Source organism: Ranitomeya variabilis, chromosome 2 (assembly GCF_051348905.1).
Source record: "Ranitomeya variabilis isolate aRanVar5 chromosome 2, aRanVar5.hap1, whole genome shotgun sequence".
Classification (NCBI taxonomy): domain Eukaryota; kingdom Metazoa; phylum Chordata; class Amphibia; order Anura; family Dendrobatidae; genus Ranitomeya; species Ranitomeya variabilis.
Window position 1 is genome coordinate 880,684,818 of NC_135233.1, and position 25,514 is coordinate 880,710,331.

Below are 25,514 nucleotides of genomic sequence, written 5' to 3' on the forward strand. Positions count from 1 at the left end.
TGAAGGCAGCACTACTGTGGTACCAGAACCCCTGGGGTGCCACATTCCCCCCCGTTAAATCCAGTACTCCTGGACTGGGAAAAGGAAGCATAAACAACAGGTTACATAGTGCAAAACATTTTGAAATACATAAAACAGGTTTAAACTTACTCTCCCCTTACGGGAGACACTTTTGGCTTGAACAATGCAAACAAATTTATAAATGTGCATCTGGTCTTATAACAGGGTGTCCTTGTTCATATAAAACAGTACCAAAGCGAGGAACCCGTCATAAACCCCCAACGTAGGTTTTGTGCAGGCTACAAGGTGTATCCTGACCCGGGGTTCGGCCACGACAGACTGTTTTCTGCTTCAGGTCTGTGAAGAAACAAGGCCCTACCCACGCCGGCCAAGTGGGTAGACCCAGGGTGCACCTTGAGGGTGCCAACTATGTACAAATACAGTTTTTGGGTAATCCACTGTCCATTACCCTATTGTCCATGTTAAACTTGTAACAAGTATATACACACATTTTAAATAGGTAATAGCAGTTATTGACCTTTTTAGTCCTTGTAACGAGCTGGGATTTGGCCTCTGGTACTACGGGTAGACCTACGCAGTACAGGGATTGCTAGTGACCTGTTGTGATCCTAATGGCAGAGGATAGCAGGGTCTTCAGCAAAGTCTGCAAACATAAAAACTAGCTCTTAGGGAGGTGGTAACTGAGCTGACCACATACCTGATCCTAGCCCACAAATAATAGCAGCCGGGGAACGTGCCTACGTTGGTTCTAGACGTCTCGCGCCAGCCGGAGATCTAACTAACCCTTTCAGAGAAAATACAGACCTCACTTGCCTCCAGAGAAAGATACCCCAAAGTAGATACAGGCCCCCAACAAATAATAACGGTGAGGTAAGAGGAAAGGACAAACGTAAGTATGAACTAGATTCAGCAAAGAGAGGCCCACTAAATAATAGCAGAAGTATAGAAAGCGGACCTATGTGGTCAGCAAAAAACCCTACCAAAATATCCACGCTGAATATCCAAGAACCCCCGTACCGACTAACGGTATGGGGGGAGAATATCAGCGCCCTAAGAGCTTCCAGCAAAATCAGGAATCACATTATGAACAAGCTGGACAAAAACAGAATAATACAAATAAACAAAAAAAAACAAGAAAGCAGGACTTAGCTTATGTTGCAAAAATCAGGACCAGTAGACAAGAGCAACCAGACAAGGACTGATTACATGGATGCCAGGCAATGGACTAAGACTCCAGGAAGTTTAAATAGAAACACCCAGAGTCTTAACGAAGCAGGTGACTACCAACCTGGGGAAAGAGATCCAAGAGCCATACCGCGAGTGACCACAAGAGGGAGCCCCAAAAGTATAGTTCATAACAGTACCCCCCCTTTAAGGAGGGGTCACCGAACCCTCACCACGACCACCAGGGCGATCAGGATGGGCAGCGTGAAAGGCACGAACCAAATCGGCCGCATGAACATCAGAGGCGACCACCCAGGAATTATCCTCCTGACCATAGCCCTTCCATTTGACCAGATACTGAAGCCTCCGTCTAGAGAGACGAGAATCTAAGATCTTCACCACATACTCCAACTCGCCCTCAACCAAGACCGGAGCAGGAGGGTCAACAGCAGGAACCACAGGCACAATGTACCGCCGCAACAAAGACCTATGGAACACATTGTGAATGGCAAACGACGCAGGAAGATCCAAACGAAAAGACACCGGATTAAGGACCTCCAAAATTCTATAAGGACCAATAAAGCGAGGCTTAAACTTAGGAGAGGAAACCTTCAGAGGGACAAACCGAGAAGATAACCAAACCAAATCCCCAACACGAAGTCGGGGACCCACACAGCGGCGGCGGTTGGCAAAACGCTGAGCCTTCTCCTGTGACAACTTCAAGTTGTCCACCACATGATTCTAAGTCCGCTGCAACCTATCAACCACAGAATCCACCCCAGGACAGTCAGAAGGCTCAACATGACCCGAGGAGAAACGAGGATGAAAACCAGAGTTGCAGAAAAATGGCGAAACCAAAGTAGCGGAACTAGCCCGCTTATTGAGGGCAAACTCAGCCAATGGCAAGAAGGTCACCCAATCATCCTGATCCGCAGAAACAAAACATCTCAAATAAGCCTCCAGCGTCTGATTAGTTCGCTCCGTTTGGCCATTAGTCTGAGGATGAAAGGCAGACGAGAACGACAGATCAATGCCCATCTTAGCACAAAAAGATCGCCAGAATCTGGACACAAACTGGGATCCTCTGTCAGACACGATATTCTCAGGAATGCCGTGCAAACGAACCACATTCTGAAAAAACAAAGGAACCAGATCGGAAGAGGAAGGCAACTTAGGCAAGGGCACCAAATGGACCATCTTGGAAAAACGATCACACACCACCCAGATGACAGACATTCCCTGAGACACCGGAAGATCTGAAATGAAATCCATGGAAATGTGTGTCCAAGGCCTCTTCGGGACGGGCAAGGGCAAAAGCAACCCGCTGGCACGAGAACAGCAAGGCTTAGCCCGAGCACAAGTCCCACAGGACTGCACAAAAGCACGCACATCCCGTGACAAGGAAGGCCACCAAAAGGACCTAGCCACCAAATCTCTGGTACCAAAAATCCCAGGATGCCCTGCCAACACTGAGGAATGAACCTCGGAAATAACTCTGCTGGTCCATTTATCAGGAACAAACAGTCTATCAGGTGGGCAAGAGTCAGGTCTACCAGCCTGCAATCTCTGCAACACACGTCGCAAATCAGGAGAAATGGCTGACAAAATCACTCCCTCTTTAAGAATACCAGCGGGCGCTGAGACTCCAGGAGAATCAGGCACAAAGCTCCTAGAGAGAGCATCAGCCTTCACATTTTTCGAACCAGGCAGGTATGAGACCACAAAGTCAAAACGGGAGAAAAACAATGACCAACGAGCCTGTCTAGGATTCAGGCGTTTAGCAGACTCGAGATACATCAGGTTCTTGTGATCAGTCAAGACCACCACACGATGCTTAGCTCCCTCGAGCCAATGACGCCACTCCTCAAATGCCCACTTCATGGCCAACAACTCCCGATTACCAACATCATAGTTCCGCTCAGCCGGCGAAAACTTCATGGAAAAGAAAGCACATGGTTTCATCATAGAGGAACCAGAGCCTCTCTGCGACAAAACAGCTCCTGCACCAATCTCAGAAGCATTCACTTCAACCTGAAAGGGAAGTGAGACATCAGGCTGGCACAAAACAGGCGCCGAAGTAAACTGGCGCTTCAGCTCCCGGAAGGCCTCAATGGCCGCAGGAGCCCAATTAGCGACATCAGAACCTTTCTTGGTCATATCCGTCAGAGGTTTAACAACGCTAGAAAAGTTAGCAATAAAACGACGGTAGAAATTAGCAAAACCCAAAAACTTCTGAAGACTCTTAACAGACGTGGGTTGAGTCCAATCATGAATAGCTCGGACCTTGACTGGGTCCATCTCCACAGCATAAGGGGAAAAGATAAAACCCAAAAAGGAAACCTTCTGCACTCCAAAGAGACACTTTGAGCCCTTCACAAACAAAGCATTATCACGCAAAACCTGAAACACCATCCTGACCTGCTTTACATGAGAATCCCAATCATCAGAAAAAACTAAAATGTCATCCAGATAAACAATCACAAATTTTTCTAGATACTTCCGGAAGATGTCATGCATAAAGGATTGAAACACTGAAGGGGCATTAGAGAGCCCAAAAGGCATCACCAAGTACTCAAAATGACCTTCGGGCGTATTAAATGCAGTTTTCCATTCATCTCCCTGCCTAATGCGCACAAGGTTGTACGCACCACGAAGATCTATCTTGGTGAACCAACAGGCACCCTTAATCCGAGCAAACAAGTCCGACAATAGTGGCAGAGGGTACTGAAATTTAACCGTGATTTTATTCAGAAGCCAATAGTCTATACAAGGTCTCAAAGATCCGTCTTTCTTGGCCACAAAAAAGAATCCCGCACCAAGAGGGGAAGAGGATGGACGAATATGTCCTTTCTCCAAAGACTCCTTTACATAAGAACGCATCGCAGCATGCTCAGGTACCGACAGATTAAATAATCGTCCCTTAGGAAACTTGCTACCAGGAATCAAATCTATAGCGCAGTCACAGTCCCTATGAGGAGGAAGAGCACTGGACCTGGACTCACTGAACACATCCTGATAGTCAAGCAAAAACTCAGGAACTTCTGAAGGAGTGGAGGAAGCAATAGACACCGACGGGGAATCGCAATGAATTCCCTGACAACCCCAACTTGACACAGACATAGCCCTCCAATCCAAAACAGGATTATGAGCCTGTAACCATGGCAGACCCAAAACGACCAAATCATGCATTTTATGCAGAACAAGAAAACGAATCACCTCCCGATGTTCAGGAGTCATGCACATGGTCACTTGTGTCCAATACTGCGGTTTATTCTCTGCCAAAGGCGTAGCATCAATTCCTCTAAGAGGAATAGGATTTTCTAAAGGCTCCAGGACAAAACCACAGCGCCTGGCAAACGACAAGTCCATAAGACTCAGGGCAGCGCCTGAATCCACAAACACCATAACAGGGTAGGAAGACAATGAGCAAATTAAAGTCACAGACAAAATAAATTTAGGCTGCAAGTTACCAACGGCGACAAGACTAACAAACTTTGTTAGGCGTTTAGAGCATGCTGATATAACATGTGTAGAATCACCACAGTAAAAACACAACCCATTCTGACATCTGTGATTTTGCCGTTCAGTTCTAGTCTGAATTCTATCACATTGCATTAAATCAGGCGTCTGTTCAGACAACACCGCCAAAGGTTTAGCGGATTTGCGCTCCCGCAAACGCCGATCAATCTGAATGGCCAGCGTCATAGAATCATTCAGACTTGTAGGAATGGGAAAGCCCACCATCACATTCTTAATGGTTTCAGAAAGGCCATTTCTGAAATTTGCGGCCAGAGCACACTCATTCCACTGAGTAAGCACGGACCATTTCCGAAATTTTTGGCAATACACTTCGGCTTCATCCTGGCCCTGAGAAATAGCCAGCAAAGCCTTCTCTGCCTGAATTTCAAGATTGGGCTCCTCATAAAGCAATCCGAGCGCCAGAAAAAACGCATCAATATTCGCCAATGCCGGATCTCCTGGCGCCAATGAGAAAGCCCAATCCTGAGGGTCGCCCCGCAAGAAGGAGATAACAATTTTAACTTGCTGAGCTGAATCTCCAGACGAACGAGGTCTCAAAGATAGAAACAATTTACAATTATTCCTAAAATTCCTAAATTTAAATCGATCTCCAGAGAACAGCTCAGGAATAGGAATCTTAGGCTCTGACATAGGACTGCCAATTACAAAATCCTGAATGTCCTGCACACGAGCAGCAAGCTGATCCACACTAGTAATCAGAGTTTGCACATTCATGTCTGCAGCAGAGTTTCAAGCCATTCAGAGGTAAAGGGGAAGGAAGAAAAAAAAAAAAAAAAAACTCAGAACTTCTTTCTTTTCTTTTAATCCCACTTCTGCAATGCATTAACTATTCAGTGGCCTGGCATACTGTTGTGATCCTAATGGCAGAGGATAGCAGGGTCTTCAGCAAAGTCTGCAAACATAAAAACTAGCTCTTAGGGAGGTGGTAACTGAGCTGACCACATACCTGATCCTAGCCCACAAATAATAGCAGCCGGGGAACGTGCCTACGTTGGTTCTAGACGTCTCGCGCCAGCCGGAGATCTAACTAACCCTTTCAGAGGAAATACAGACCTCACTTGCCTCCAGAGAAAGATACCCCAAAGTAGATACAGGCCCCCAACAAATAATAACGGTGAGGTAAGAGGAAAGGACAAACGTAAGTATGAACTAGATTCAGCAAAGAGAGGCCCACTAAATAATAGCAGAAGTATAGAAAGCGGACTTATGTGGTCAGCGAAAAACCCTACCAAAATATCCACGCTGAATATCCAAGAACCCCCGTACCGACTAACGGTATGGGGGGAGAATATCAGCGCCCTAAGAGCTTCCAGCAAAATCAGGAATCACATTATGAACAAGCTGGACAAAAACAGAATAATACAAATAAACAAAAAAAAACAAGAAAGCAGGACTTAGCTTATGTTGCAAAAATCAGGACCAGTAGACAAGAGCAACCAGACAAGGACTGATTACATGGATGCCAGGCAATGGATGACATCGTCCAGGTACAACAAGACAGTTTTGAAATTCTTGTGCCTGAAACAGCACTCCATCATCCTCTGGAATGTTCCTGGTGCGTTGCACAGTCCAAACGGCATGTAGTTGAATTCAGAGAGACCCATCAGTGTTGTGAAGGCTGTCTTTTCTTTATCCGCCTCTGCCACGGGAACCTGCCAGTACCCACTGTTGAGATCCAATGTGGAAAAGTAGTTAGAAGATTTTAAAGCAGCTAATGACTCTTTGATTCTGGGCAATGGGTATGCATCCTTATGTGGTTTATCTGCCTGTAATCAACACACATTCTCATTGTACCATCCTTTTCCTGACGAGGACTAGTGGAGCTGCCCAGGGGCTACAACTATCTCGAATTACCCCAGCCTCTTTCATCTCTTGTAACATACTTTTGGCACACTGGTAGTGAGCTGGTGGTACTGGCCGGTACATCTCTCTAATAAGAGGATGACTTCCCGTGGGTATATGATGTTGAACCCCCTTTAACTGCCCAAAATCTAGTGGGTGCTTGCTGAATACCCGCTCATACTCATGTACCACCCGGTAAGCGCCCTGTTTTTGGTGTGGTGGAGTAGAGTTAGTGCCCACGTGTAATTTCTGACACCAATCATCCAATTGTCCTGCAGAGCCATTGTCCTCCATCCGATTAATGGGACCAAGGGTTCTATTTCCTGTATTGCATTATTATTAACAGTAAACAGTTTGGCAAGTGTGGCATATCTGGTTAGGTGGACCTCTTTGTCTCCACAGTTGAGGACACGTACTGGTACCCTCCCCTTGCGGACTTCAACCACCCCTCTGGCTCTCAGGATTGTGGGCCTACTATCAGAATACACAGGTTCTACCAGGGCCTGGTAGTCTTTACCTTTGAGGCCTATTGCTGCCCAACACCATATTAACATTTCACTCCTGGGGGTATTGCAATGGGGATCGGATTACTCACTGTGACACATCCAATTTCTCCACCAGACAGTTCTACCTGTTGTCTCTGCACCAGGGCTCACTGGAACCAGCAGTTACAGCCACCTGTTATAACAAGACAATAACCTCTGCAAGACAATTTTCAATGACATTAGTTCCAATGGTCATCATAGGGTTACATTCGCGTCGGTCAATATCAACAATCACCATTCCTTGGGCCTTTAATTCTACCCGCCCCACCTTAATGGTGACCTCCTTGTACCCCACCTGTGGCAAAAGCTGACCATTACTGGCTACTATTGTCAAATCACTATCTGGGCCATGGGTAATGTCTGTGTCAGGCCAATAACGTTTATAGAGAATGTAAGACATAGTCGTCACCTGAGAATCAGTGTCCAACAAAGCGTTCATCGGGATGCCGTCGATCACAATGGGGAGGACAGGTCGTCCTCCAATGTACTTGGCTCACCGCTGGATGCCTAGGGGGCACTGTGCGGCTGGGCCGAGGATCGTGCAGCACCCGGATGGCCCTGTCTTTAAATTGTGCAAAGTCCAGGTCAGGGTTTTGCAAGGCCAGGAAGCGTAGCTGGGTCCTGTGGGTGCTGGACAGGAGTCCCTCAATGAACTGCTCCTTTAAGAGCTTGTCTCCATCCTGCATGCTGTTGGGATCAACCTGTTTAATGTCCCGTAGTGCCTCTTGCAGATTAAGGGCATAGTCCCGTATGCTATCCTGTGTTCTTTGCTTGCACCCGAAAAACTTAATTTTGATTTCTGCAGCAGTGCGGGTGTCAAAGGTGATTTTAAGTTTGGCAAAGTTCTGCTGCACAGTCCCTTTTTCCATATCTAGCCAGGATTTTACCTCTCTTAGGGCCACGCCAATCAGTTGGCCAGTTAATATGCTTACCTTTTGATGCTCGGTCAGGGGATAGACCTCAAATAGGCTGCAGAGTCTTTACTTAAAGTCACTTAATCTATGGGACTCTCCGGAATATTGTGGGAACCAGGCCGCTCCAGGAATATATGGCATGGACAGCGGCATTATGGGTGCTGTAGCTGTGGCGGAGTCCGGCCGGCTTATTGGAGCTGCCGTCATTGCGGGACCTGGTGGCGGTACGGGGCCTGGGGGCATCACTGGACCTGCAGGTGCGTCCGCTGCGGGGCCTGGGGGTACCATGGCGCCTGCGGCTGCGACCGCCGCCAATCCTCCCCGCCGGGACAGACATGGCTTTTTCCCTGTGCTAACCTTGTGGAAGCTGGGGTCTCTCCTCCAGAATCTGTATCGGTTCCTCCGGTGCGCAGTCTGCAGTGGTTCCTCTCGTGCCGTTTTGCGCTTCCCGGTCCTCCGTCCAGCACTTTGTGGCGTCCTCACTTCTGACTCTGCTGCACGGCGTCTTCACTTCCGGCGTTCCTGGCAGCGCGGCACCTGATTTCTTCTTTGTGCTCTTTTCGGTTAGCTCTGCCCATGAAGGTACGCCTCCTTTTCCCCTCGTGCTCCACGCGACACGGCAATGGCGGTTTTCAAACAAACTGTCACAGTCTCTGGCACACAGTACCTGGCGATGCCAGAGCACGATATCCTGTTCACGACGCCAAAGTTGAGTCGCTCACCAGGGCAATGGGGATACTCAGTACCGGATCTGGCCGCTCTTAAAGGGGATGTCACAGTGGCTGCGACCCGGTCTGTGGCCCTGGGACTCAATTAAAGGGGGACGGTCTTTTAAGGGGTATTGCGAAAGTCTATTTTCGCGACGCCATCTTTGGTTCTTGGTCAGTAGGGACTGATGACGCTTAAAAGGGTCCTCTGGGGTGATGGTGTGGCGGCTGGATGGTGATGCTTCCCACAGGTGAAGCGGGGTCCCCAGGGCTATTAAGGTGTATGGCGATGATAGTGTAAGCCGGTAAATGAGTAAAGGACACAGCGTTGCAGTCTTTACCGGTTTACTGAAGTTGTAACAGGCCTCAGTCCAGGGTACCGGCAACAGGTACATAAGGAGTCAATGCAGCCCGGAAACAAGTGAAGTCCCCTTGGCAAGTCAGGTTGGGAACTTTCCACTGTGCGCTCACTATAAGTCCCTTGCTGCCTGAAGTGTCCTAACAAGTTCCTGGTCCTTTTTCTGTCCTGTGATGGTGCCTGTATGATAGGCAGCTTGAGCCATTCTTTCTGGGGTCTCTGCTCGGTGACTCCAGGCTCCTGAATGCTGCTGTACCGCAGGCTTAATATGGGCAGTATACGTATAGTCCTATGCCCTCTGGTTCTGCTATGGGGTTTGCAGCTCCCCACAGCCTTGGGCTCCCGGTACCTGGTCTCCGCGCTCTGGCTCACAGGAGGCCCACTCGCAGTCTCCCTTAGCCCTAAATCTCTCCTCTGCTCCTTTCCTGTCTCTACTCGACATCTGCTCTCTCTGGTCTCTCTAGACCAGTGTTCCCCAACTCCGGTCCTCAAGAGCCACCAACAGGTCATGTTTTCAGGATTTCCTTAGTATCCTGCGCCAAGAATAAGTCTTCTCAACAATGGTCAGCTGGGTTACAAGCCCTGGGAGATGGTCGGGATGGACTTTGTGGTAGGCTTACCCAAGTCCCGTGGCTGCACCATCATTTGGGTAATCACCGACCATTTTTCTAAAATGGTGCACTTGGTGCCGCTTCCACGGCTACCTTCTGCATGGGCCCTGGCAGCTTTGTTTATAAAACACATTTTATAGTATGCTGGACTGGAATTGTCAGTGATTGGGGTCCCCAGTTTGCGTCTCGGTTCTGGAGAGAGTTTTGTCGTCTACTCAGCATCGAGTTGAATCTCTCTTCAGCATACCATCCCGAGACGAATGGGTTGGTAGAGAGGGCCAACCAGACCATGGTCACATATCTGCAACATTTTGTTTCAGGCAGGCAGGATGACTGGGCATCCTTGCTACCATGGGCGGAGTTTGCGCTGAACAACGCCGTAGCCGACTCCACTGGGCAGACCCCATTCCTCCTTAACTACGGTCAGCATCCGCGGGTTCCTGTGCCTATGCCTGTGTCTTCCGCCGACTCCAGGGTGGCAAATTGGGCTGTGGAGGCATGGGACATTTGGGACCGCACTCAGGATGCCATCCGGGCCTCCAAGGAGAGAATGAGGTCATCCGTCGAAGCACAACAGCTCCCCGCTCCGACCTTTGCTCCTGGTGATTTAGTGTGGCTCTCCACCCATTACATCAGGCTGCGAGTTGAGTCCACTAAGTTTGTACCTCGCTACTTGGGTCCCTTCAAGGTCCTGGAACAGGTTAACCCTGTGGTCTACCATCTGGCCCTTCCTCCATGCCTAGGTACAGTATCACCGACACCTTTCATGTGTCCCTCTTAAAGCCCGTACACATGTCCCGGTTTTCCGAGTCATCTGCTGGGACATCGGGTTCGACTACGGACGATTACAAGGTGAACACTATCTTGGGGTGTAAGGTGGTAAAACATTTTATTTGGTGGATTGGAAGGGTTATGGCCCAGAGGACAGGTCCTGGGAGCCTGCTGAGCACATTCGAGCTCCGCAGCTCATTGCTGCCTTTGAGCGTAGCGAGGTCCAAGGAAGGGGGGTAATGTTAGGTGTCAAGTTCCCGCCTCTACACAGGGGGAATCTCGAACAATCTCCGCTGCGGTCTCCCATTCTTCTCCAGCCACAGTGGAGCCTGCTCAGCGGAGACGTCGGTCCCAGTGTCAGGCTCAAGCTGATACTGTGCGACTGGTTACTGCTGCCCTTCCAGGCTCTGCCTTAATAGCCAGCACTAATCATCAGCGAGCAGGTCTTTCTGGGACTAAGTCCTGCTATTCCCATACTGAGCATGCCCACGGGACGACCTCCCATTGGAGGTCAGGGGTCACATGCTCAGGTCCTGTTGCGGCTCCTATTGTACCATCTGGAATGTCCCGTAGCACTGCTGCTATAAAAGGATTGCATGGCTGCTTGAAAAAGTGTGTGTGTAGATGCGTGACTGTCGCTCTTTAATCATGCCCCTTCCTAGAGTTGTTGACTGCTTGCGAATGGTGGATGCTTGCTATCTAGTGCCCGACAGGGCTACCTGCACCTAACACACGATACTGCGTCTGATTGCAGTGACCGCCAGTGTGGTGCAGTGAGCTAATAGAGCGCTTTCCTGACCCAAGTCTGGGTGGTTAGTGGCGTCCGCCAGAGCGGCATTGCACGCACTCTTGTACATTTAATTATTGTTTCTATTTAACTCTGACACCCCAGTAGAGGTGTCGAGCGCAAGAGGTCTAGAGGAACTCTTTCCGAGTGTTGGGATAGAGTTCTCTTACTCCTTGCTTGCGCTCTTTGTGCGGTACTGCGGCCCTGTGACGCAACAGGGTTCGCTTCCTTCTAACCGGGTAAAGCTAACCCGTGTGTGTATCAACATTATACCGCCATATAGTCTGTCATTACTGAGCAGCAGGTTCCGTCTCTGCACGGTGGACCCAGGGCTGCAAACGCACCTTATACCATCTTCCTAATTATTTGGTGCGTTCCGCTAGCCCTAACAGTTGCGTTCGGCACAGTTTGACGCAGCGTCAAAACGACGCATGCAGAGGCATCCGCATACATTTGCATGGCCTGCGTACCCAATGTTAAAGATAGGTACGCAGGACACATGCCGACTAAGGGAAGCTGAATGGAAGAGGTGCGGCAGTGGGCGGGGCTTAATGGAGGAACTACGCAGCCCTCCGCGGCTCTTCCCTATGCAAGTGTGAAACTAGCCTAAATCAGTTTTTTAATGACCTCTTTAGACTGATTGTTCAATGTACTACGTACAAATAAGTGCGCATAGAATGTCATGTGGTCTTCAGCACTTCATCAGTCGACACTGCTGATAACAATGATTTTTAAAGCACCACTCCAACAATTTTTTAATTATTTCAGCACTGGAGTGGTGTCACTAATGTAAGTTCTCTGACCCTAGTATTATACTTACCAGCCGCCATCTTCTGCTTTTTCCAGCTCCATTCCCATTGTGTTATCTTGTGACCACAACTTCTAACTGACCAGAAGTCAGAGGTATTGGTCACAAGCTCTAAATGTAAGTCTGAGAGCCTTAGCCTGACCTGTAGACTTACATTGATTTGTGACTTCTGACTTGCCCAGCAAACATTGGAGCGATGCCTGGAGTGGTGTAGATAAAAGATGTCTGCTGGTAAGTATAATACTGGGGGTAGTCAACTTACATTAGTGGCACCACTCCAGCACTAAAATAAAAAAATGGTGCTTTAAGCCTGTTAAAAATCATCACACCTGACGAACGAGCATCTAAGTAAGCCCTAAGTCTCTGTTCCCATTATGCTCAGTGTGCTCATCAGATTATGTGTTTAGATATATAGCATAAGGTAAAAAAGTCTATTTGGCATCATCTGGTCACGTAAAGGTTGTCATACTTTATTTTACTTTATAGGAAAGTGTTAAAACTGCACTTACATTTGGATACCACAAACAATATACAGTATACCATAGAGAAGAATTTTTTTTTAACCTGTAGGGCTTGATGATGACTTATCACACGGTATGGCTTGCCATGGAATTCTTCTATATTACAGTACATTGTGTGCATGAAGTAGAAGGAATAGATTATATTAAACAGTTAACACTAATGGATTCAGTGGCTTTATTTCATAGTACATTACTAACAAGTAGAATGGGAAGATAACTTTTCTATTTACTCTTAAAAGGCAGGAAAAGAGAACAGTAGGAATCCCAAAATGATAGGATTCCCAAGTGAGTAAATTGGAGTCCAATGTGAAAGATATTAGTCATTAAGACCTAACTGCTTTATCAGTGTGCATTAAAGCCTATGCTCCTGCCATAAGTGGTCCAGAAACTTATTGTAGCCAAGAGCAGGACTGGAAGTAATTGAGACACTGCACAAACAGAACTAATTAGGACTTCAAGGCTAATGCTGATAATTGACAGCATGGTGAGTTTCTCCTTCCTTTGACCACCCACACGTGCAGCACCTGTTCCATCCTTATGGAATCATTGTGACACTGTGTACGTTAAACTTATTTACGCCACTCACAGCATACTTCGCTTAGGGTATGTGTCCACGTTCAGGATTGCATCAGGATTTGGTCAGGATTTTACCTCAGTATTTGTAAGCCAAAACCAGCAGTGGAACAATTAGAGGAAAAGTATAATAGAAACATATGCACCACTTCTGTATTTATCACCCACTCCTGGTTTTGGCTTACAAATACTGATGTAAAATCCTGACCAAATCCTGATGCAATCCTGAACGTGGACACATACCCTTAGTGGTCTAGAAACAGTCAAAAATCTGAGCAGTGATGGTGACTTAGTAAAATACCTATGAGTAACCCTCGTCATTTATAACAATTGGTTTACATATAAACAAATATGTTGAATTATATTTGTAATTTGTAACACATTTCTACTAACAGTCACTTCCAGATTCATTGACTTTTGATGGTTACCACTACTGGTTCCAGAGTTTGTAGGGTATGGTCATCAGTAAAATGTCCATGTTTTCTTTTTGTCTGTCTGTACTTTTAATATAGACAATATGTAATTAATAATAGCAATGGGTAATGTATTGAAACCACCTATATGTCAAAATACTGTAGCAAGTGAGGTAAGGTAACCTAAAACTTAACTTTTACTCTATGATCAAATAAACCTACAAAACTGATACCTAAATTTAGTCCTGCCTGACTTAAAGTGCAAAGACAGTGCAATAATCACATCACCTACAAATCAAAAATACAAAATCCTGTAAGTGCTACATCCATTTCACTGACCAACATATATCGTGATGAACACACCCACTATGACTATGTAGGTCAGTCGTGCAATATAAATACTCCTGTCAAAGGGTGAGAGTACATAGTCATTCTCAATTATATATAAATAAATGATTGGAACACTCTCAATCAAAATTTCAACGCCGGTGTGTTTGTACCTTGTTTCCCCGGCGTTACTCTGCATGTCTGTGCTTTTACCCTTTGCTCCCTTCCCCCTAGTCAGCTGGGATACTGTAGACTGTTACCTTATGCTTCTCAGTTCCCTACTCTGCTGCATAGTCGTACATGTGTTGTAATGTCTTTGCTCTGCTGCACGACCATCCGCATGTGCGTGTCCCTGGCTGCCACAGTGGAAGCTATCCACGGGTTGCAAGGTCCCCTACTGCTGCTGCATGACTTTGAGCTTCCGTTTCGGTGTTCCTGGATCCGTGCTGTACGTGTTTTGCTTGTGTCCCGATGTCCGGCCTATTCCTTGGGGTCCATCCCGTGATGACCTCTCTCCGAGGGCAGTATCTGATGTTCTCCTGCTGTGCCTGTGCTACGCTTGAGGCCTGAAAGAGAGGTTCTCCTGATATGCCTGTGCCAGAGCTTCTCATTAGGTTTCTGAACCTAGCCTTGTGTGTTTGGTCCTCCATGTTACTCTTGGTCTGCCTGGTCTTCAGCTCCTGTTCTGCCTGCTATCAGTTCTAGGAAAGCTGATGTCTTTGTCCCTTGACCCATCCTGTCTAGGTGTTTGTACCAAAGTCCTTGCCTTGAATTTGGATTCCTGGTGTGTGATATTGTTGAAGTCCTTCTGTGTCTTGAACAATGTATCCAGTGACTGTGAGTGTCCTGTAACCTGTGTCTTGAAAATAAACCTGTGTTCGTCTTCTGAAGATGGAGTACGGTATTCCTGCGGAGCTTCTACTACGCTGTGCTCAGCCTACTATGCGGTTCTAGCTCCGTCCAGCTCCAGTCTGATGCTGCGATGCTTGCACCATACCACTTGAGTTCCTTTCTAGGCCGTGTCCATTCTTCGGAACCTGACAACCGCTGCCTGGTGAATGGAGCCTGACGACCACTGCCTGGTGCCTGGAGCCTGACAACCGCTGCCTTGTTCCTGGAGCCCGATGACCGCTGCCTGGTTCCTGGAGCCTGATTACTGTCGTCTGGTGCCTGGAGTCTTCCCTGATCTTCTGTCGGTGTCTCTGATGTCCTGCCTGTGTCCTCACATTCCCTGCCTGGAGCCGTGTCTGTTGTCCAGAGTCCAGATGTCCTGCCTTTGTCCTAGATGTCCAGCCTGTATCCAGATATCCAGTCTGTGGTCCTCCTCTGTGTTTCTGGGGAGTCTCCAGTCTACTCGTGTTCCTCGGTGACGACTCTGCCTGTGTGTCCTGGATCTGACCAGCCGATGTATTGAGCTTACATGTCGGTGTTCCTGGATCTGTGCTGTCTGTGTTTTGCTTGTGTCCTGATGTCCGGCCTGTTCCCTTGGGTCCATCCAGTGATGATGTCTCTCCGAGGGCGGTGTCTGATGTTCTCCTGTTGTGCCTGTGCTACGCCTGAGGCCTGAGAGAGAGATTCTCCTGATATGCCTGTGCCAGATGACCCTGGACGGCATCAACCCGTGATGACCTTTTGCCATAATCTGACATCTGCTGTCCTGTGATGATCACCCCTGCTTGATGTGCAGAATCGTAAGCCTAGCATTGTTATGTCTTGTGTTCTGTATGATGATTTTATGTAGTAAACTTTATCTTTCTTCTTACTTGAAGTAGTGCAGTGTCATCTAGTCCTGCATGTCACCACCTTGCCCACATGCTCAGCTACCACAGACCCCGGTCGTTGCCCTTCCCTAGTCCACGTAGGACCGGGTTCCCCTTTGTGGTCCAGTGGGACCACATTCTATTACCTCCTGGGATGCATGCCCCACATCGTCGTGGCCTGGCAACATGGGAGTGAAAGCTAAGTAAGCTAAGTCATGTCCGTTCGTGACAAAAATGAAGCTCCGGAGTTAGATAGCTGGATCTCACATGACCCCGCAAGTGTTACTATTGCTACTAGATGCGATGTGAGCTGCTCCCAATGCATTTCCTCTGGAAAAATATTCTTCAGGGGAGTCTTGTTCAATTAATCCAACCATCCCAGCACCATACCACTGCTTGCCGTTCCCTCAAGACAACTGTGTGGCAGTGTCAGGCATCGCGCTGCTTTACATCAAAATTGCCACCCTTCATGCTTGCAGTGACGTCACTTCCGGGAACATGAACATTGTTTGTGGTGGATGGAATGCATTGACTGGCAGGGACATGCAAACATCACATCAGGGCGGCAAGTCCACACTCACAGCACTATGTGAGGTAAACATAAGAGATGGGGCTATCCCCATAAAATACAGCCCTTTAGCACCTCTCCTATGTCGCAACACTCAGATGGCAAGATAGAGGATTTTGTGGATTTAGTCTGCGCTGCCGATAATGTTAGGCCATATGCACAAGTTCAGTATTTTTCGCGTTTTTTTCGCATTTTTTCGCTATAAAAACGTGATAAAAACGCAAAAAAAAGCAAAAAAAACGCTTACATATGCCTCCTATTATTTACAGTGTATTCCGCATTTCTTGTGCAAAAGTTGCATTTTTTTCCGCGAAAAAATCGCATCGCGGAAAAAAAAGCAGCATGTTCATTAAATTTGCGGAATTGCGGGGATTCCGCACACCTAGGAATGCATTGATCTGCTTACTTTCCGCATGGGGCTATGCACACCATGCGGGAAGTAAGCAGATTATGTGCGGTTGGTACCCAGGGTGGAGGAGAGGAGACTCTCCTCCACGGACTGGGCACCATATAATTGGTAAAAAAGAAAGAATTAAAATAAAAAATAGTGATATACTCACCTTCGATGGCCCCGGAGTCTTCCCGCCTCTCAGCGGTGCATGCTGCCACTTCCATTCCTATAGATGGTGTGTGTGAAGGACCTGCGATGACGTCGCGGTCTTGTAATTGGTCGCGTGACTGCTCATGTGACCGCTCACGTGACCGCGACGTCATCGAAGGTCCTGCACACACACACCATCTATAGGAACGGACGCCGCTGAGGAGATCGGCTGTCTGCAGGTGAGTATAACCATTTTTTTTATTTTTTTTAAACATTCTATCTTTTACTATTGATGCTGCATAGGCAGCATCTATAGTAAAAAGTTGGTCACACTTGTCAAACACTATGTTTGACAAGTGTGACCAACCTGTCAGTCAGTTTTCCAAGAGATGCTACAGATCGCTTGGAAAACTTTAGCATTCTGCAAGCTAATTTCGCTTGCAAAATGCTAAAAAAAACGCTAAAAAAATGGGGAAAAAACGCAAAAAAAAAAAAATGCGGATTTCTTGCAGAAAATTTCCGGTTTTCTTCAGGAAATTTCTGCAAGAAATCCTGACGTGTGCACATACTTAAAGAGTCAAGGTGTTCAAATAAACAAAAGTGGTTTAATTCAACACCTTTCAAGGTTCAAATGACCTCCTCCTCAGGACATAACCACAAGTGTACCACTTAAATGAAATTTGTGTCCATCGGATAAGACCCTAATGCGCTGATCTCTCTCACAGTTTATTCCTGCAACACTCAAATGAGCGTGTTTACTCTTTGCTAGCCCCTTATTCCAGGCATCCCTATGCCATAGGATCACAATGAACAACAAAAATTTTGCGAAGGGAATCCTCACCAGGGCCCCAAAAGAGGGCGACACAGGAAATTGGTAATTATATAACAAAATAAAAAATGATGACGTATAGGCACTAAGTGCCCCCAGTCACAATTTGCATTCATCTTAAAGGAAGTGCACCCCCCTGCAAAGTCAGAAGACATATCCTATTACACAAGCAATAGGTATCTAAATAATTCCTTTATTAAGAATGATAAGGGAGGTAATGTGGGTTTTTTCCCTCTCTATGCCAAAAATTTGCCTCCACTGTGGAGAAGAGCATTATCACAGAAATGTTGAAAGCACAAATTAAAAGAATAATTCCCCTAGTTTGCAAGTTTTGATTTCTCAACTGTAGTAAGTCTGTATCAAGTAGTAATACATTTCAGGAGGAAGATTATTCAAACTGCCTCATAAATCTGTAATTTCGACTAGTGTGATATAGGTTACATGCATCCTCATGTACCTGATATGCATTACCCAGTATAAGACACTATTCATATGGTGCAGCTGTACACCCCAGGATAACGCTCCTACCGAACAATATGGAACAGAAGATCTACTCAGTTTCATCCTCTCTCATAGGGGCACTGTGTTATCTGTTTCTGGGTATTAATTTTTTTATGCACTCATTCAGTGCATACGTCATTTATCAAAAAAAACAACAGATCTTGATATTTTTGGAAACTTTTGTCAAATCCAAACTTGTTGTTTCTATATTTCACTGTACTAAATATAGCTGCATTGCTGGAATCTGTGGATTAGCTTTCGACGTTTTAAGCCTTTCATCTAATTGTTTAAATTGGTTTGTTAATAAATTGGTTTAGAGGTTCATTAAAATGCCTATGATATTGGTTGTTAAAGAATAACTGTCACTTTAATTTTTATTTCATAACTTAATAGTACACATGAAAGACCTAGATACTTAACGGTAATGGGATTTTTCAGAATCCATGACAGTACCATGGAGAGGGGGGATCCGCCCCTCAAGGACAGGAAACCTACAGAATAAAGGAGGGTACCTCTTGTTAGCATCAGTTGGATTACAAAGCACAAGAAGACCTCAAATGTTTATTACAATAATTTAAACAATAACACCTTAACCCCTTAATGTCACGGGGAGACTAGGTGGGCAAGAGCTAATAAGCCGGGCCCCTGCAATTTCCCTCAGACTAGGGGAAATCCTGACTCACCCTCTACCTAGAGTTTACACTGATGGTGTGCATGTCTAGGCCTCGACCCTCGCCCTGTCTCCTGTTTCAACCCTAGGCTGAAACCACCGCACACCACCCAGTGAAAAGATCATACACCAATACCCACAGTTAGAACAGACAAGGATAACGGAAAATATACACCACGCCGCAGTCACTCAGGAATACACTATAAATGCGCAGGGCAAAATAAATACAAATATAGGAAGGAGTAAATAAGACAAAGGGAAATACACCACCAGCAACGATACTCCAACTTCTAGCTCACCACTCCAGGAGAACTATTTAAAGGCAATGGGCATGGCCCAGCTTCCAATCCGAGCATCAGGTAAATTAACCCCGGACCAGCTAGATAAAATCTAGCCGACGCAAATGAGCACATAGTGGTCAAAAGCGGAATTACCGCTGTCTGTCGAACGACCTGGTCTGAACAGCGTCCGACATGACAGTACCCCACCTTCTACGAGGGACCCCAGGGCCCTCACGGCTTATAGGACCCGGCTTGTCCGGATTGCGACGGTGAAAAAACCTGACCAGCCGATCCGCATGAATGTCCGAGGCTGGTTCCCAGGACCTCTCCTCAGGCCCATAACCACACCAGTGTACCAAGTACTGTAAAGTGCGGCGCACTACACGAGAGTCAACCACCTTGGAGACTTCAAATTCCAAATTACCATCCACTAAGACTGGAGGTGGCATAGGCGCCGTGTCCACAGAACCCACCACCTTCTTTAACCCCTTCATGACCCAGCCTATTTTGGCCTTAATGACCTTGCCGTTTTTTGAAATTCTGACCAGTGTCCCTTTATGAGGTAATAACTCAGGAACGCTTCAACGGATCCTAGCGATTCTGAGATTGTTTTTTCGTGACATATTGGGCTTCATGTTAGTGGTAAATTTAGGTCGATAATTTCTGAGTTTATTTGTGAAAAAAACGGAAATTTGGCAAAAAATTTGAAAATTTCGCAATTTTCACATTTTGAATTTTTATTCTGTTAAACCAGAGAGTTATGTGACACAAAATAGTTAATAAATAACGTTTCCCACATGTCTACTTTACATCAGCACAATTTTGGAAACATTTTTTTTTTTTGCTAGGAAGTTATAAGGGTTAAAATTTGACCAGTGATTTCTTATTTTTACAACAAAATTTACAAAACCATTTTTTTTAGGGACCACCTCACATTTGAAGTCATTTTGAGGGTTCTATATGGCTGAAAATACCCAAAAGTGACACCATTCTAAAAACTGCACCCCTCAAGGTGCTCAAAACCACATTCAAGAAGTTTATTAACCCTTCAGGTGTTTCACAGCAGCAGAAGCAACATGGAAGTAAAAAATGAACATTTAACTTTTTAGTCACAAAAATGATCTTTTAGCAACAATTTTTTTATTTTCCCAGCGGTAAAAGGAGAAACTGGACCACGGACGTTGTTGTCCAATTTGTCCTGAGTACGCTGATACCTCATATGTGGGGGTAAACCACTGTTTGGGCGCACGGCAGGGCTCGGAAGGGAAGGAGCGCCATTTGACTTTTTGAATGAAAAATTGGCTCCAATCTTTAGCCCACACCATGTCACGTTTGGAGAGCCCCTGTGTGCCTAAACATTGGAGCTCCCCCACAAGTGACCCCATTTTGGAAACTAGACCCCCCAAGGAACTTATCTAGAAGCATAGTGAGCACTTTAAACCCCCAGGTGCTTCACAAATTGATCCGAAAAAATGAAAAAGTACTTTTTTTTCACAAAAAAATTATTTTAGCCTCAATTTTTTCATTTTCACATGGGCAACAGGATAAAATGGATCCTAAATTTTGTTGGGCAATTTCTCCTGAGTACACCAATACCTCACATGTGGGGGTAAACCACTGTTTGGGCACATGGTAAGGCTCGGAAGGGAAGGAGCGCCATTTGACTTTTTGAATGAAAAATTATCTCCATCGTTAGCGGACACCATGTCGCGTTTGGAAAGCCCCTGTGTGCCTAAACATTGGAGCTCCTCCACAAGTGACCCCATTTTGGAAACTAGACCCCCCAAGGAACTCATCTAGAGGCATAGTGAGCACTTTAAACCCCCAGGTGCTTCACAAATTGATCCGCAAAAATGAAAAAGTACTTTTTTTTCACACAAAATTTCTTTTAGCCTCAATTCTTTCATTTTCACATGGGCAACAGGATAAAATGGATCCTAAAATTTGTTGGGCAATTTCTCCTGAGTATGCCGATACCTCATATGTGGGGGTAAACCACTGTTTGGGTGCACGGCAAGGCTCGGAAAGGGAGGCGTGCCATTTGACTTTTTGAATGGAAAATTAGCTCCAATCGTTAGCGGACACCATGTCGCGTTTGGAGAGCCCCTGTGTGCCTAAACATTGGAGCTCCCCTACAAGTGACCCCATTTTGGAAACTAGACCCCCCAAGGAACTTATCTAGATGCATAGTGAGCACTTATAACCTCCAGGTGCTTCACAGAAGTTTATAACGCAGAGCCGTGAAAATAAAAAAATAATTTTTCTTTCCTCAAAAATGATTTTTAGCCCAGAATTTTTTATTTTCCCAAGGGTAATAGGAGAAATTGGATCCCAAATGTTGTTGTCCAGTTTGTCCTGAGTACGATGATACCCCATATGTGGGGGTAAACCACTGTTTGGGCGCACGGCAGGGCTCGGAAGGGAAGGCACGCCATTTGGCTTTTTGAATGGAAAATTAGCTCCAATCATTAGCGGACACCATGTCGCGTTTGGAGAGCCCCTGTGTGCCTAAACATTGGAGCTCCCGCACAAGTGACCCCATTTTGGAAACTAGACCTCCCAAGGAACTAATCTAGATGTGTGGTGAGCACTTTGAACCCCCAAGTGCTTCACAGAAGTTTATAACGCAGAGCCGTGAAAATAAAAAATGTGTTTCCTTTCCTCAAAAATATTTTTTTAGCCCAGAATTTTTTTATTTTTGCAAGAGTAACAGGAGAAATTGGACCCCAAAAGTTGTTGTCCAGTTTCTCCTGAGTACGCTGATACCCCATATGTGGGGGTAAACCACTGTTTTGGCACACGTCGGGGTTCGGAAGGGAAGTAGTGACATTTTGAAATGCAGACTTTGATGGAATGCTCTGCGGGCATCATGTTGCGTTTGCAGAGCCCCTGATGTGCCTAAACAGTAGGAACTCCCCACAAGTGACTCCATTTTGGAAACTAGACCCCCAAGGGAACTTATCTAGATGTGTGGTGAGCACTTTGAACCCCCAAGTGCTTCACAGAAGTTTATAATGCAGAGCCGTGAAAATAATAAATGTGTTTCCTTTCCTCAAAAATATTTTTTTAGCCCAGAATTTTTTATTTTTGCAAGAGTAACAGGAGAAATTGGACCCCAAAAGTTGTTGTCCAGTTTCTCCTGAGTACGCTGATACCCCATATGTGGGGGTAAACCACTGTTTGGGCACATGCCGGGGCTCGGAAGGGAAGTAGTGACGTTTTGGAATGCAGACTTTGATGGAATGGTCTGCGGGCATCATGTTACGTTTGCAGAGCCCCTGATATGCCTAAACAGTAGAAACCCCCCACAAGTGACCCCATTTTGGAAACTAGACCCCCCAAGGAACTTATCTAGATGTGTGGTGAGCACGTTCAACCCCCAAGTGCTTCACAGAAGTTTACAACGCAGAGCCGTGAAAATAAAAAATCATTTTTCATTCCTCAAAAAAGATGTTTTAGCAAGCAATTTTTTATTTTCACAAGGGTAACAGGAGAATTTGGACCCCAATATTTGTTGCCCAGTTTGTTGTGAGTACGCTGATACCCCATATGTGGGGGTAAACCACTGTTTGGGCGCACGTCAGGGCTCGGAAGGGAAGTAGTGACATTTGAAATGCAGACTTTGATGGAATGGTCTGCGGGCGTCACATTGCATTTGCAGAGCCCCTGATGTGCCTAAACAGTAGAAACACCCCACAAGTGACCCCATTTTGGAAACTAGACCCCCGAAGGAACTTATCTAGATGTGTGGTGAGCACTTTCAACCCCCAAGTGCTTCACAGAAGTTTATAACGCAGAGCCGTGAAAATAAAAAATAATTGTTCTTTCCTCAAAAATTATGTTTTAGCAAGTAATTTTTTATTTTTGCAAGGGTAACAGGAGAAATTGGACCACCACAGTTGTTGCCCAGTTTGTCCTGAGTACGCTGGTACCCCAAATGTGGGGGTAAACCACTGTTTGGGCGCACGTCGGGGCTTGGAAGGGCGGGAGCACCATTTGACTTTTTGAACGCAAGATTGGCTGGAATCAATGGTGGCGCCATGTTGCGTTTGGAGACCCCTGATGTGCCTAAACAGTGGAAACCCCTCAATTCTAACTTCAACACTAACCCCAACACACCCCTAATCCTAATCCCAACTGTAGCCATAACCCTAATCACAACCCTAACCCCAACACACCCCTAACCACAACCCTAACCGCAACACACCCGTAACCCTAATTCCAACCCTAATCCTAACCCTAATCCCAACCGTAACCCTAATCCCAACCCTAACCACAACTGTAACCCCAACACACCCCTAACCCTATCCGTAACCCTAACCACAAGCCTAATCTTAACCCTATTTCAAACCCTAGCCCTAATTCCAACCCTAACTCTAATTCCAACCCTAACACTAAGGCTATGTGCCCACGTTGCGGATTCGTGTGAGATTTTTCCGCACGATTTTTGAAAAATCTGCAGGTAAAAGGCACTGCGTTTTACCTGCGGATTTACAGCAGATTTCCAGTGTTTTTTTGTGCGGATTTCACCTGCGGATTCCTATTGAGGAACAGGTGTAAAACGCTGCGGAATCCGCACAAAGAATTGACATGCTGCGGAAAATACAACGCAGCGTTTCTGCATGGAATTTTCCGCACCATGGGCACAGCGGATTTGGTTTTCCTTAGGTGTACATGGTACTGTAAACCTGATGGAAAACTGCTTCGAATTCGCAGCGGCCAATCCGCTGCGGATCCGCGGCCAATCCGCTGCCAATCCGCTGCGGATCCGCGGCCAATCCGCTGCGGATCCGCTGCCAATCCGCTGCGGATCCGCGGCCAATCCGCTGCCAATCCGCTGCCAATCCGCTGCGGATCCGCGGCCAATCCGCTGCGGATCCGCTGCCAATCCGCTGCGGATCCGCTGCCAATCCGCGGCCGATCCGCTGCGGATCCGCTGCGGATCCGCTGCCGATCCGCTGCCGATCCGCTGCCGATCCGCTGCCGATCCGCGGCGGATCCGCGGCGGATCCGCGGCCGATCCGCTGCGGATCCGCGGCCAATCCGCTGCCGATCCGCTGCCAATCCGCTGCCGATCCGCTGCGGATCCGCTGCGGATCCGCGGCCGATCCGCTGCGGATCCGCGGCCGATCCGCTCTGTGTGCACATGCCATAACCCTACCCCTAACCCTACCCGTAACCCTAACCCTACCCCTAACCCTACCCCTAGTTCTAACCCTAGTTCTAACCCTAACCCTAGTGGAAAAAAAAAAAAAATTCTTTATTTTATTATTGTCCCTATGGGGGTGATAAAGGGGGGGGGGGTTATTTATTATTTTTTTTATTTTGATCGCTGTGATAGAACCTACCACAGCGATCAAAATGTACCTGTAAGGAATCTGCCGACTGGCAGATTCGGCGGGCGCACTGAGCATGCGCCCGCCATTTTCCAAGATGGCGGCGCCCAGGGAGGAGACGGCCGGACACCGGGAGGATCGGTAAGTATGAAGGGGTGGTGGGGGGGTGGATCGGAGCACAGGGGGGGTGATCGGAGCACAGGGGGGGGGATCTGAGCAAGGAGGGAGCGGACAGCAGGACGGGGGAGCCGGCAGGCGGACGGAGGGGACCGGAGGACTAACGGAGCACTGGGGGGGCGATCGGTGGGTGTGGGGGGGGCACTTTAGTATTTCCAGCCATGGCCGATGTTATTGCAGCATCGGCCATGGCTGGATTGTAATATTTCACCAGTTTTTTAGGTGAAATATTACAAATCGCTCTGATTGGCAGTTTCACTTTCAACAGCCAATCAGAGCGATCGTAGCCACGGGGGGGTGAAGCCACCCCCCCTGGGCTGAAGCACCACTCCCTCTCTCCCTGCAGATCGGGTAAAATAGGAGTTAACCCCTTCACCCGATCTGCAGGGACGCGATCATTCCATGACGCATACGCTGCGTCATAGGTCGTTTTGGCACCGACTTTCATGACGCAGCGTATGCGTCAAAGGTCGTTAAGGGGTTAAAAGAGACCTATGGAACACGTTGTGTATCTTATACACCGTAGGAAGCTCCAATCGGTACGCTACTGGGTTAATGACGGCGGTGACCCTAAATGGACCAATAAACCGTGGACCCAATTTAAGGGATGGTATTTTGAGTCTTATGTTTTTTGTGGATAACCACACCCAGTCATCCACACTCAGGTCTGGACCTGGCACACGCCTACTGTCAGCCACACGTTTGTACCTAGCACCCACACTCAACAGGCGCTGTTTAACTCTCCTCCAGACTGATGACAATTGTGCTCCTAACTGGTCCTCCTCCGGAACGCCGGAAGAGCCCCTCTGACTCAAAGTACAAAACTGAGGATGTAGCCCGTAAACACAAAAAAACGGAGACTCCCCAGACGACTCCTGGCGGTGATTATTGATGGCAAACTCAGCCAAAGGAAGAAAGGTAGACCACTCCTCCTGGTTATCAGAGACAA

At 47.0% G+C, this 25,514-nt stretch overlaps 1 long non-coding RNA gene across 1 annotated transcript in view; it reads right to left on the reverse strand.

Moving 5' to 3' along the window:
* LOC143809999 (uncharacterized) overlaps positions 1-18,538 on the reverse strand; it is an 86,407-nt gene extending 67,869 nt beyond the window's left edge. Inside the window, exon 1 of the long non-coding RNA XR_013222583.1 lies at positions 18,522-18,538. This is a non-coding gene — a long non-coding RNA (uncharacterized LOC143809999). The remainder of the gene's footprint in view (positions 1-18,521) is intronic.
* Between the last annotated feature and the right edge of the window lie 6,976 nt (positions 18,539-25,514).